Source organism: Pezoporus flaviventris, unplaced genomic scaffold (assembly GCF_033815535.1).
Source record: "Pezoporus flaviventris isolate CSIRO_AGI_PZ_B2104156 unplaced genomic scaffold, CSIRO_AGI_Pfla_v1 ptg000078l, whole genome shotgun sequence".
NCBI classification, from domain to species: domain Eukaryota; kingdom Metazoa; phylum Chordata; class Aves; order Psittaciformes; family Psittacidae; genus Pezoporus; species Pezoporus flaviventris.
This window is the reverse complement of record NW_026892626.1, coordinates 16,186,520-16,200,407: the sequence shown is the minus strand read 5'-3', so window position 1 is coordinate 16,200,407 and position 13,888 is coordinate 16,186,520. Positions and strand designations below refer to the sequence as shown.

The 13,888-nt window shown below is 54.6% G+C and overlaps 1 protein-coding gene across 3 annotated transcripts in view; it reads left to right on the top strand.

Moving 5' to 3' along the window:
• KCNJ12 (potassium inwardly rectifying channel subfamily J member 12) overlaps nt 1–13,888 on the top strand; it is a 29,467-nt gene that overhangs the window by 7,851 nt on the left and 7,728 nt on the right. The window contains exon 1 of one of the 3 annotated variants that reach the window (XM_061473493.1): nt 8,783–8,921. The exons of 1 other annotated variant lie outside the window; for it this stretch is intronic. The gene's annotated coding sequence lies outside the window, so the exon portion shown is untranslated. Of the gene's footprint in view, nt 1–8,782; nt 8,922–13,888 lie in introns of those variants that run through there. One more of the 3 variants, XM_061473494.1, reaches the window with a different exon arrangement.

Below are 13,888 nucleotides of genomic sequence, written 5' to 3'. Positions count from 1 at the left end.
CTGTGTGATGGAGCGAGGCTGCATTGAGGCACTGGCATGTGGGTACCAGCCAAAACCCTGCGAGCACCATTGACCCGTCCCAGGTAGTGCCGCCTCCTCCTCCTCTTCCTCCTCCTTAAAGGGACAAGAGTCCCACAGGATCATGGTCCCCATCACATCCCTGACCACAGCCCGGTGCTTGGTGGGGAGATGGGGCTGTGGGATGCCTGCAATGGCGCTGGTGCTCTAATTAGCAGGATCTGGCAATCGGCACCGTTCTCCCAGTCATTAATTATTATTAATTATTTGTTATGCAAATAAAGTTGAAGAGCACAGTGCTGGAGGCAACACAGACAAAAACAGTCCCAGCTCCAAGCAGTTTATGTAACTGGTGGGTGAGTGGGTATCACAGCAGGACACAGAGCATCCAAGGGCTGTCCCCTGAACAGGGGCTGCTGCACATCAGCATCCCCGGGATCTGGGGATGCTTAAATGGCATCAGTGCTGCTGGAGGGGATTGCAGGGTTGAAGGGTGTGGGCTGTAATAGGGGAAATGGTGCTTTTAAGGTGAATGAGGGCATGAGGGGGGAAAAAGGGGAATGAGGGCAATGGGGGGACCCAAAAGCGGAGGGTGAATGTGTTGGGGATAAGTGTCCAAGGCAGCTGCTGCAGGCAGAGATGGGAAAAGCGATTACTGGGTGGGTTTTGTGGGTGCTGAGGGGATCCCATCCCACCCCTTTCCCTGTGCTCTGTCCCAGAGGGCGGTGTCTAGGGAAAAGGTGGGATGTTCACAAACGATGCTGTTCCAATAAGTGGCAGTTTCCTGCCAGGACCTGGCTGTGCGTCCCCCCTGCTTGGCTGCCGATGGCTCCGGGGTGTTATTTCAGTGCTCCCCACCCTCCTTTTTCCTCCACCCCATGGCTCTCTGCCCCATCCAGGGCTCCCTTCCCCTCATGTGCCTCCAAGCTTGTTACGGACCCTGTATGCAACCACTCATCACATCCCTGTGTAATGGAGCGATAACGCTGGCAGCGCTGTGCCGCAGGGACATGGACTGGTGCCGGTGGAGCCCAACCCCTACCTGAGCAGTTGGAAAGGGAACTGAGGAAAACTGGAAGTTAAAGAGAGGAAGGAATTAATAAGGATCCTGCCTCGACCACAATGGCTTTGTTTCAGGAGAGCTGATACCACACGCTCGCTAATGCCGCTCCTCAAAGGCCTTTGGGAAGCAGTGGGGTTTTGGCGATGCTCAGGTACATTTTTGGTTGCAAGTGCCCGTTAAAGCTGTGCTTGGTCCATGCCCATGATGTCCCTTGTCATCCGGCTGCTGTCCCCAGCCAGGCTCTGCAGCTCTCATCATAAAGCATCATCCCAGCAGGCGCAGATTTGGGGTGAGAAACCCTGTATTCCTCCATCCCAGGGAACGCACCCTTTAGAGGAACATTTCTTTAGGGAGCATTCAAACAGGGCTGGGAAAACAGCAGGGCTCAGAGCTGCGGCCGACGTCCCAGCAAAGCTCTCCCATTATTCCCGTGCCCGATATCCACTGGGAGCTCAGCCTGTTTTCTTGCCTCTCCCCTGCAGGAATCAGCTCTGGTTGCTGCCAGGGTTATCTCCATCCTCCAGCTTGCTGCATGCTCTGCTAGTTCACCATCCCTGTGCGGGCTGGGGCTCGACCCCGACCGTGCAGCACTGCTGCTGCAGAGGAGGACGATGTCTTTGTTATCCCACCACCAACAACGGGTTTGCAGATATAATCTGGAGCAATATTGGGGATTCATGGAGGTACCCCCCTGCTGCCACAGTTGCCTGGGCACTCGTATGTGCTCACTGCCCCATCCTGAGTGCAAGCTGGTGGCCATAGGGAGGGCTAAAGACAGATGCCTGCTTCTAATAGAGCTCGGCTCCCGTCGTGAGCTGTGCTTATCCTCACCCACTCCAGATGATAACGGTGGGGATGCTGCCACTGGACAGACCTCGTGGTAAACATGAAGGTGAAAGAACAGGGCTCCAGCTCCATATCCATGCACCAGCCTCACTTTGCCATAATAAGGATGCTCTAAGGAGCCCCAAACACCTCTTGCCTGAGACCTGTCCCCATAGGGGGGATATGAGGGGCTGTGGGGAGGCAGCAATGTGGAGGGCTGGGGCACAGCAGGAAGGAAGCGCTCAGCGAGGACACAGCCAGCACTGCGTGCACGTCCTTACATGTGTGCTATTTTCAGCTTGACGGGGAGCAGGCCAAGTTCTCCAACAGATTGAGTTTGGAGCTCAAATCCTCCTCTCCTCCTTCCCGCTGCCCAGCACCCACTGCCTGCAGGCATGGGGAGTCCAAGTGTGCCCAGGGCACCGCGCTCTGCCCCGCTCAGTCTGCATTCCCACCGGGAGATGCACGCGCGCTGCATACACCTTCCCAATGCTGCTGCTGCTGCTGCCTGGATCCTCATAGCAGTGCCACAGGATCTCACCCTGCTCACCGGGAAGCAGCTCCAGCTTCTCCCCTTCCTGCTTCAGGCTGGTTCAGAGACCAGCACCAAATCCATCCCCACTCCATCATGGACCTGCCTTTGGCTTCGCACTCTCGTGCACGCTCCCACCCGCTCTCTCCTTGCTTGTTTTCCCTAAGCAGGAATTATCCCTCCTTCCTCCTCTCCCCAAATCATCCCTCCTTTTGCCACCTCCCCTCTCCCCCATCACTGTGACCCTTCCAGAAGTGCAGCTGCTTTTGCGGCCGTGTCCTCACCCTGCTTGAAATGCAGGGAAGAAATCCATGTGCAACTTGTGTCTCAGCACCCTGTAATCATTGTGTCAGCCGAAAGGCACTTTTGTCAAACTCCCACAGGCAAACCAGGAGGGGATGGATTGGGGGGAGGCATCTGACACCACTCTCTGCTTGTTTTCCCCCTTCTTGCATCCTGGGTTTTGCTTTACGGGTGGGATGAGCGTTGGGTTTTCCTCTCCTTTCCCTCTCTTGGTGCTTCAGTGACTGTTCGGAATGAGGGAAAGGAATAAGGAGAGTGAGGCTGGAGAAAGAGCATGGCCAAAGGCTGGGTTTGCTCACAGAATGCACTTATGCAATGGGAGGAGAGAGCCGTGTGGTCCGGCTGGAGAAGGGTTTCCAGCAAGGACTAATGGAGCCCCAGGCTCCATTACCTGGGATGGCCCCAAGAGCAGCCCTGGCCCCTTTGGGTGCTGGGAGGCTTTAAATGGCTCCTTCTGTGTCACACATGCGCTGCTCGGGGTGGGGGGGTCTTTACAGCAGGGGGTTAATGTCACGGTTTTGATCCATCCTGAGCAAACAAACTGGGCTGCAGCGGCTGCTGTGCCCAAACCTGGAGCGGTTCCTTTCTCCAGAGCTGAATCCCCAAATAGGATGTGGTTGCTTCAATATCGTGTCCCCCACATCCATAGGAGTGCTTGTGTCCCTTTCTCAGCCCCTTCAGCATCCCAATGAGTCAGGGGTCGCAAGCCTCCGGCAAAGGGTTTGAGGGTATCTCTTATAGGAGGTGGTTTGTGTGGTCTTGAGGATAGACTCTGCTTTACCCCAGCATGGGATAGGCGGGTGGGATGCGGGGACAACAACAAGTATGGGGACCGCTGATGTGGCTCTCCTCTCCCTGCTTTGTTTCTGGCCTGTGCTTGCCTGAGCCTCGGGGCGAGCTGCCTTTGCCAGCCTGCGTCATGCGAGCACCACGGGGAGTTTGCCCAGAGCCGATCCGTTCTCCCCAACCTTTCCACTAATGAGGAAGCAAATGCCTGGGATGGCTGCGGCGCTGGAAGGTCAGAGCCATTGCATCCCAACGGCCCCACGGTCCTATCCTTCCTTGTGTTTTTTCCTATGTCTTTAGTGATGTTTTGGGGTGCAAAGAGAGCGATCGAGGTGCTCCATGGAAATGGTGTGTTGAGGCGGGTACCAGCAGCTGGAAAAATGCTGATCCATAAAGGAAAGCGCTCACGGAGCCCTGCCTAACGAACAGGTTGTTAACTCGGCGTGAAGGGTTTGCAGGTCTCAAACACATTCAAACCCCCCCAAAACTCGCTTGCAAACGCTGCTCACCTAATTAGGGTACCGGCAAAGACTCATCCATCCTTATGTGTCCAGCGTGTCCTCATCAGTGCATGTGAAATTCAGGCCATCAAACACTCGCAGTTGACGCCGCAGCAAAGTGCTCCCGTCCGGAGACAGGTCTTTAAATCATCCCTGAGCACTGGGGAAATTGCAGACAGCTCAAGAGTGGAAAATGAAAAGGCAAAACCTTCTTCCCGGAGCTTTCGGCCTGAATTATTTGCTCAGCTTTAATAATAACTTACACACAAGCCAAACTGAAGCGGCTCAGATGAGTTTCCTAGGGGAAACCAGAGGATGCTGCGGTGTGGTACCTGGTCCGTGGCTCCTCCGGCAGCCTTTGGGGATGGGAAATGGTGTGCTCTGGGAAGATGGGCTGGGAAAAGAGGGGAAAATAAACCCGCTTTATAATGTGTCTTGGTGCAGTATCCGGATGCTTTTCATGTGTTTGACTGAGGGAAAAGCAGTGGTGGGGATGATCCCGTCGCTTCCATAGGCTGATACTTGGCAGGCACCAGCAGGGCAAACTCTGGACTGTTTTCCTTGTGTTACTCCAGGCTGGTTTAACTACATCGGGCTTGTTTAGGATGAATCACTCCAGCACTGCTGGCTGTGACCTGCTGGCCACTGCGCTTGCTGAGCTTCTGCATTTCCCCTTTTACTGGTAGAAATGAGAGGTTGCTTTATTCTGCCTTTTTCTCTCCGAGATCACAGATTGCAAACAACGATTGCCTTAAACACAGGCTATTTCACAGCCCGCTGGTGCTTTTGGGGATGGGATGGCTGGGTGTCCAGCACTGATGACACCAGGAGCCAGGCCAGTGCTGTGTTGACATGGTCCAATGGGTGCCTTAATTTAACTCCCCATGATTTAACTCTCCATAATTCAACTCTCCCGATTCTCATCTTTATCTTTTACAATGAAGAAAAGTGGGGCGATACCAAGTGTTTTGTTCCTGCCAACGGCTCTCCTCCTAGAGAGGCAATGCCCAGGCTGGATCCTGCTCTGTTACGATGGATCCCATTTTCTCTTGTGCCCAATTTTGCAGGGTCACAAGGCCCACAAGGAGCTGTTTGCCCGTAGCTGAACCCATCTCCCTTGATTTATTGGTTTCTGTTTGCTGCTTTTTCACCTCTTTCATTTCCATTGGTGTTATTTATAGCAGGGCCAACCCTGCTCCCCTGCCTCCTCTCCCTCCTACCTCCCTGGGTTCTGCCTTGAGGAGGCAGGTGGCTTGTTCCCAGCAAAGGATAATGTCAAGGCTCTGCTCAAGGGCACAGGTATAAAACTTCCTGCAGGAAGAATTGGATGCAGAATAGCCAAACAGGGCAGATTCAGGGGAGCAACCAGGGATGCACTGAAACGATCTCCCCTGCTTGCTTCCAGCTCCATCCCATTGCTTGTGCGACCCATAAATTCTTTGCAAGGAAAATCTAAACTGCCGATCCTTCACCCTCTGGGTTGGTCTGGGACCTGATTTGGGCACTTCTTGCAATAGCAAAGTATCAGCTTTTCCCTCAGCTTCTTCCCTATGTGACTCCCATAAGAGCCCTGAGGAGTCTGGTGATACCAAGCCGCATCCCCTGGGACAGCGCAGGGTCTGGGTGCATGGTGTGGATAGGCAGGAAGGTCTCTGGGAGCCTGGAGAACAAATCCACATCTGCCTGGCTGCTGGCAGGATGCAGCAACCTTTCCCCCACATGGAAAACGTGCTTTTAGAGTAAAAAAAACCCAAAACAACACCAGGAAAAAAAGGAGAAGTCAGGAGCTGCGATGCCATCTGTGTTTGCAGCATCGCGCAGCGGGGACAAGCCGCCCGAGCAGGCTGCCGTGCACAGAGCCCCCTGAGTATCTATACAAGAGGTGGTAGGAGCCTTCCTCCTCTCGTCCTCCCCCTCGAAAGGAATGTCCTGTTTCTCTCGGGAACAACTTATCTCCTTGGCATCTCTCTCTTTGGAAGCTTTGATTTGTTTTCCAACTGTGGCTCTCCAGCCTCAGCAGCATGTCATGGATATTTCCCCCCCTCCATGGTTCCCCTCCCGTTGATCCCAAGGGAAAGGCTGGTTGGAAACCTCCCCGGCAGCCCTGGCTGGAAAGGTTTGGGGCAGCGGGTTGCCAGTGCATTTGTTTTCCTCTATGGGGCTTCAAAAAGTGATGGGTTTTGAGTCTCAGGGGGGCAATTTCCCCAGCAGCATCCAAGTTGTGTCACCTCTCTGCTTGGCTCTGTGACGACAGTGTTGATTTGAATTCTTCCAACTCAAGACTGATTTAAATGATGGTGAAGTTGGGGGGTGGCGTGTGGGAGGAGAGCACTGAGCACTATTCTTTTTCGGTTGTCATATGCCTCCATAAAGACTTCTGCCTTGGGGATTTGCATAGATCCGTGGTCCAGATTGTGCTACCAAACTCACCGGGGGTCTGCAAAGCTATGGCAACAGCTTCTGTGCTGGCTCCTCAGTCTGAGGGAGCTGGAAGGTTTGGGTGTGTTTGCAAGTGTTATGCATTGGGCATTCCTCTTTCAGTTGCAGGCTGGAGGGCAGAGGGGAGCCCCTCCTCAGCTCCTGACCCACAGCGTTTCTCTTCCTTTGCAGCCTCATAACCTGGGAGATGTTGGCTTCATCCTATCCTACCCTATCCTATCCTATCCTATCCTGTCCTGTCCTGTCCTGTCCTGTCCTGTCCTGTCCTGTCCTATCCTATCCTACCCTATCCTATTCTATCCTATCCTAATCCCATCCCATCCCATCCCATCCTATCCTATCTTACCACACCCTATCCCATCCTTATCCCATCCTATCCTATTCTATCCTATCGCATCCTATCCTACCTTATCCTTATCCCATCCTATCCTATTCTATCTTATCCCATCCTATCCTACCTTATCCTTATCCCATCCTATCCTATTCTATCTTATCCCATCCTATCCTATTCTATCTTATCCCATCCTATCCTATCTTATCCTTATCCCATCCTACCCTATCTTATTGTATCCTACCCCATCCTTATCCTATCCTATCCTATCCTATCCTATCCTATCCTATCCTATCCTATCCTTATCCCATCCTATCCTATCCTAGCACCTGCCACTTTGCCAAGCGCTCCCTGCCTTGCACTTGAGACAACTCCAATCTGAGGTCAGGAAAAGCCCCATTGTCCATGTTTTTGTGAAGAACAGGGATTTGGGGAACAACCTCCCAGCAGGGAGGCTGCAGAATGAGCCAGTCTCCTACCAGTGAAACCACAGGAGGCAAAGGAGGGGGATTGGGCTAGTATTCCAGGCACAGGGAAAGCTTCATTCGGGAGTTGCAATCCATGAGGACACGCACATCTGTAGGGAAGCAGGCTCCCTTCCTCCGCTGCTCCCACAAGGGCTCCTTTGTTTAATTTGATCTTGCAGAGAAAATTAGGAAAGGAAAAACCCACTCCAACCCAAAGCACCGCGCTCCGGCTTTGCTCAGCTGCAGCACAAACCCACCCTGGCAGAGCCTGGGAAGCAGCAGGGATTGAAGCCCAAGCCTGAGCCCGGGTATTTCCATAGGGAAGAGGAGCAGTGAGGGGCTGTGAGGCAGCCCCTGTGCCCTGCCAGCACCCTGCTGCCTGCCTGCTATGGGCTGGGAATGATGGAGCTGGCTATAGGAATAATCGGAGCTGGAGAAATCACGACATCTCACTCTGTGCTGGTCAAATCCCATTGCACAGAACAAGCATATCCATAAAAAAAGGGGGATATTTGACTTTTGACAGGCTTGGAGAAGGATGGGGACGCCGGCATGGCAGCCTGGCTTGCCTGTCTGACCAAGCAGAGGGGGCAAAGTTGCATTTTGGGGTAAAAAGGGGAGATCTTTGTGATGGTTGGTGCTCTGCAAGCTGCCATTTAAACCCTGCCCTGGTGCAGCTGGATAACACGGGAGCGTTTTTGCTCTGGTTTCAGCTCACTTTCTTCACTGCCATTAGTTTGTATTTCCGAGGGAGCCTGGGCTTGGCATCAGACACCGACATCCTTTAATTTAGCAAATGTAAAGACGGGCCCTTTTCCAACTGGAGCGATTCGAACCGTCCCGCGCCGTGTTGGGTGCTGGCTGGGTCTCGCTTCCCCCACCCTGGTACTGAGGCCACCCACACTCATCACATGGATGTGACAGCCCCGTCATCATCATCCCTGTCCTCTGGATCACCGGGAGATGCCAATGGTCCCACTGGAAAAGAGCATCGGAGTGGGCTGGATGCAGGAGGGGAGGGATGGAGCTGTGACCACCCCCTGTGACACCCACTGAAATCCCATCCCCTTTGCCCTGACCAGCCCCTTCTCCACCTCCAGGTTTGCGTATAACAGTACGTGTCCCCCCTAAGCTGCTTAATGAGGGTTAAGAGGCTAATGGGCTTATTACCAGCAATTATAACCACAGCCCTGCAGGTGTCCCTGGGAACGGCCGGGGCCCTGTTTTCCATACAGGAGCATCCTGCTGGAATCACTGCTTCCAGCCTGGGGTGCAGTGAGCTTGTCGGTGCTCAGCTGGTTCCCAGAGCCAAATTGGTGGCTGTTTTCAGGGTGGTTTTACACCCTGTTACAACGATCCGGGCCGTGGTTTGGGTAAAGGAGTGGAAAAGGGGGGTGGTTTCCCTATGGATACCTTCCCTCTCCCGCCCTGGTCCCTCTCACTGTGGCTCTGCAGCATCCCTGGGCGGTCTCCTGGAGACGGCCGCGGCAGGTTGCCACAGCGACAGAGCCTTCGCTCAGCATCCCTCCGACTCCACAGCCCTGGCCGAAGTTGGGAGACAGAAACGTATCCCAGGGAGGGGACATCACCCCCCCGCCAAGCAGCACGAGCAGGGATGGGGAAACTGAGGCACAGCTGGTAGAGATGGAGCTGTGAGGTGATGGAGAAGGTTTTGGAAGCTGCCTGTGGGTGCAATGGGGCAGAAAGGGGTGGAAATGAGGCTGGTGGAGAGCAGAGGGTACCTGCAGTCACTAAAGTGTGTGTGTGTGGGGGGGGATAGGTGCTGATGCAGCATCTCCACACGCATCCTCCCAGCAGCAGCGGTCGATAGTCACCATGGCAATGTCAGCCGTGCTCAGGCTGTCATCGGCTGTGACACCCAGCGCGTGTCGGGATGGGCTGGAGGAGTGTGTGCCAAAACCATGGGGTCCCCTACACAGGGTGAGGGGATTCAGCATCAAACCGTCAGGGCCCCTTGGGGATGGGGTCCTATGGGGCCATGTGGTGGCACAGGCTGGTCCCTGGTGCTGCCATAGTGAGGGAGAGGAGGGTGAAGCCCTTTGGGGTGACACTGGCAGTGGTGCCCCTCACCCCAAACCTATAATTACAGACGGTTTCCATGGAGGACAAGGAGAGGGGATGTAGATTTGGCATTGGGAAAGTTCTTTCTGCTCCCTTATTGGTTTATAAATACCTCAAATTCCGGCCAGGCCAAGAGGAAGGCAGTGATGTGGGCATCCAACTGCTGTGCCTCAGTTTCCCCCTCTCTACGGACTAAAGCATCCCTGCTGCTGTGCTAAGGAGAGGGCTCCTGGCTGCTGGTGGGACCAGCGAATGCGTTTCACCTCCAGCAGAACAGGAGGGTGATTTTTCTTCCTACCCTGCAAAAAAAGCTTGAAGGTGATTTTTGGGTCACGGGCATCATAAATGGCGAGTTCAAAAAGCCAAGGTGCTGCCTGAGGGCACTTGGAGCTTCGCTGCTTTGTCTGGTGTCACAACCCTCAGGTTTGAGCTTGTTGCGTCCTTCTGCCTGGTCCTTCACGTCCTAAAAACCAGTGGGTCAGGCTTGGGGTGCTTTTAGCTGCAGGGTACTGGTGGTGGGTACTCTCCCCATTGCCCCTACTCTGCTCATCACTGTCACATCCCTCCCAACCCCACCACCGCTCAGGGCACAGTGGGATGCTGGTGAATCCAGAGCATCACTGAGGACCACTGCAGGAGCTATGGGGTCAGAGGGGGCTGGATCAGTTCCCCCCCTGCTCACGTGCACTCACATTTACACCGCTTGCAAACTTTCCTCCCTGCAGGGATGTCGGAGGGCGGCCGGGGCCGTGTCGATAGCAGCGTGCACAGCGCACACAGCCAAGGGCAGCCGGGGCAGGGTTGTGTAACTGCGTGTGGCTCTTCACCGGGGGCATGTCACTGTGTCCCACTGTCCCCAGTGCTGCCGGTCCTGGGTGCTGCACCAGCCACAGGGCACCTTTGCTCCGTGCCTGCCCATCGCAGGGATGCTGAGTGATGTCTGGGTTTATACCTCCAAGGGTCGCTGATGGGCGGAAGCAAGAGGCTGCTTTTGCACCCCAGAATCTTCTCTTGAGAGCATTTTGGGTTTGCTTGCTGGAGGAATGGTGCCCTGCTCCTTGTCAACCTGTGTGTGTTCATATAGAGGTTCCCGGGCTCACCAAAGCTTTGCATTCACCTTATTTATTGTAGGGTTGTCCTGGAACACACATAGGGGTTGGTTTTATAGGGCTAGCATAAAGTAAAAGGGATTCCTGGCTTCTATTTCATTGTGATCTACCCCTGTGATCCTGCAGCGTGTGCCTGAGTGAGCCACCCATCAGTGACCGGGCTGTGCAAGGGAGCAAAGGAGGGGACACAACTGGATGTGTGCTGGACATTGCTGGGTTAAAAACGACCTTTTCGGTGCCCAAGTCTCTGCCCATAGGGTCTGCATCTACCAGGTCCCTTAACAAAGTGATGCACAACAGAGGTAATGAGAAGGGAGTTATTAATGAGCATCCACATCTGCCCAGTGGGTACCTTTGTGCATCCCCATTTGAGCAGCACTTCCCAAGTGATGTAGGTGCCCTGGGTGATGGTGTTGGGGTGGCCCCCAGGACCTCATCCCCAGCTTATGGGGTACCAGCCCTTGTGGATGCTGATGTTGGGCAGAGATTTGGCTCCTTCCTGCTGGGCCAGGCTGGGTGTCCATGGGCAGGGTATGAGGGAGAGGGAGGATTAACTGAGTGGCTGATCCCTGATGGTGATAGGGGCCGGGAGCAGTGTCCCACCCCAGCGTTACGCAATGCTTGTGCTAAATCTTCATTGCAGCAGATAGAGATGGTCCCCAAAATACCCTGCAGATGCTTGATTTGGGGTCATGTCTGCAGCCTGGGGGTGTCCAGCTCCCCAGTAGCATTGGGGTAGAGCAGAAAGGCAGAAACCTGGGGCCAGAAAGTTGGTACACCCCTCCCATGAAGGAGATGTCCCCTCAAGAGGCTCAGATTGAGGAATGGGAGTGTTAACGGGAGTCCATGCAGGATGTAAAAGATACTGGGACTCTTGAGCTGGCTGTGGGCAGAGCCATGAGCTGGAGCCATGAGCAGAGCAGTGTAAAGGCCTCCTTTGTCCTGAAGATGCTGAGTGGTATCATGTGCATGTCAGGAGGGTTTGTGCCTCCCAGCTGAAAAGGATGGGGATTTTAGTTCATCCCTTGGGAAACACATGAAGATGGGGTTTGGGTCATGGCCATCATGAAGTTGCAAGACCAAAGAATCGAGGTCTTGCCCTGCACCCGTGGCAGCCTGGCCCTGCTGTCCGACCCGATAGGTTTGAATGTGTTGCATCCCTCTGGCTGCTCCTTTGCATCCCAAAAATCTCTGTAACCCTCCTTGAGCTGCTTCTGTTCCAGTCCCCTGAGACCACTGAGGCATCCTGGGCTTCCTACTCGTTCTTCCTTGCCATGACTGCAATTTCACTCCTTACCCCTTAGAAATAGCATCAAAGGTGGGTGTCCCTCTGGCTGGTGATGGGTCCCCATGGCTGCAGCCAGCTCCTGTACATGTAGGGAAGAAGAGAGGCTGTAACGTGAGCTGGGGAGCCATCAGGCAGGACAGCAGCGTGCTGCTGGGCAAAGTCCCTGATGCTCCTTTATGGGAAGGGAGGAAGTGGTATCAGGCTCGGCATCTCCGGCTCTTCCTGCCATCATTGGGTAAGTAGAGACAGGAGGGTGGCTCTGCCCAAGCATGGCTTGGCCTTTTCTCCCCATCTCCTTCTTCCTTTGCTTACAAGCCAAGTTTAGGGCTCTGCTGACACCTTAACGACGCTGAAGGTTGCTGAAGGGTGGAAATGGCAACTTTACCCCAGGAGAAATTGCCTGGGATAGCAGGATGCGGGTTGTATTCCTCATCAATCAATAGAGCTTAGGTTAGGTATAAGGCAGAAGTCCTTTACTAAGGAAGTTGTGAGCGCTCCATCCCTGGCAGTGTTCAAGGCCAGGCTGGACAAAGCCTTGTGCAACATGGTTTAGTGTGAGGTGTCCCTGCCTATGGCAGGGAGTTGGAACTGGATGAGCTTTAAGGTCCCTTCCAACCCAAACCATTCCGTGATTCTAATGCTTGGATGGAGCAGGAATAGCAGTGGGTTTAAAGCCCAACAAAGAGCGGAGGATGCTGATGAGTGGTCGATAGCTCAGCCTTGCTTACATCCCATCTCTTGCGGGACCATGGGATCCGTGCATCCATCCCGAGCTGGTTCTTGTGCTCACCCTGCTCCTTTCCATGCTGACTCCCAGCAGGTGCCGTAGCACTCACGGTTCCATGGGCTCCGGCTGTCATCCCAATCGCTCCCAACCTGCCGCGTGTCGCGCCTTCAGGATAAACATTTCCTGGGCGCAGGCGCTGCCCACACACGCGATGTTCCAGACGCGGCTCCTGGAGTAAAGGGGGGGGGGTGTGATGGGCGAGCGCCGAGGAACACGGGAAAACCGCCGGTGGGATTTGGGACAAGGACCTCAATGGGAGCTGGGAAGGATTAGTCCTGCGGCAGGACTGAATGGAGCCCAGATCCGTCGCCATCTGCCTCTAACCCTAAGGTTTAAGCAGGAATTGCTCCATGAATTCATGCTGTGGAGCTCTGCCCTGGTGCTGCCTGCAGCATGGGAGCCCCTCGGTGCTTCATCCCTCAGCTCATCTCCATCTGCTTGGTGATCAAATCCCCTTGGAGACATTTGCCTTTCCTATCCCGCTTTTCCCTTTCTTCCCATGGTGTTTTTAGCAGCGGGGTGATCCCCTCTTGAGTCTTTTGGCGTGTGCTGGATGGGAACCTTCCATTCCCAATGGAAACCTGCATCCCTGCTGAGGCTCCATCAATGGCGCAAGCAGGGCGCAGGGCAGGCAGGAGCGTGACTGGCTGATTTCAGCTCTACCATCATCTGCTGCAGCCCCATCGCTGGCATTTGTCCTTGGGAGACACCGGGGTTGGAGCCCAGCACGTATCCAGATATGGGAATATGCAGGAGGGAGCAGGGCCATGTGATGGAGGAGTGTGCACGGAGACACCCCAAGGTCACCCATCCACAAACACCCTCTGGCCCATGCAGTCCAGGGATGCGGCTTTTTGGGAGGGAAGCTCCCAGGGAAGGGGACTTGCTTCAATTCAAAGCCCCAGACACCTCCCATCCAGGGGTGCTCATCTTCATCCCCCAAGCACCCCACTGACCCATTGCCAGCTCCCTTCAGCACCATCCAGCACCACTGGTAGCCCTACTGCAGAGCCTTAATTCCATGGCTGTTGGGAGCAGATCCCTAACATCCCATGGGACAAATCCTGTGGGGAGCTGGGTCCGGAGCATCAGCAGGCTGGGAAGCATCCCCTCCCCCTCTGTAAATCCCTTCCCCAGCGCAGGACAGGAGGTTACGGGACGCGAGCAGAGGTTGGATTTAAGGAGATTACAATTTCTCCCCCGGGATAATCTAGAAACTCAATTAAAACTCTCTGGCTTTGCCCTGGGCTACAGCAGGGCCAGGGGCACCCTGTGCCCTGCAGCCATGGCCGGGGAGCCATGGGGAGACCCCCCCGGGCATACACCAGGTAAGGGCTGACCTCTTCCTCCCAGTATCC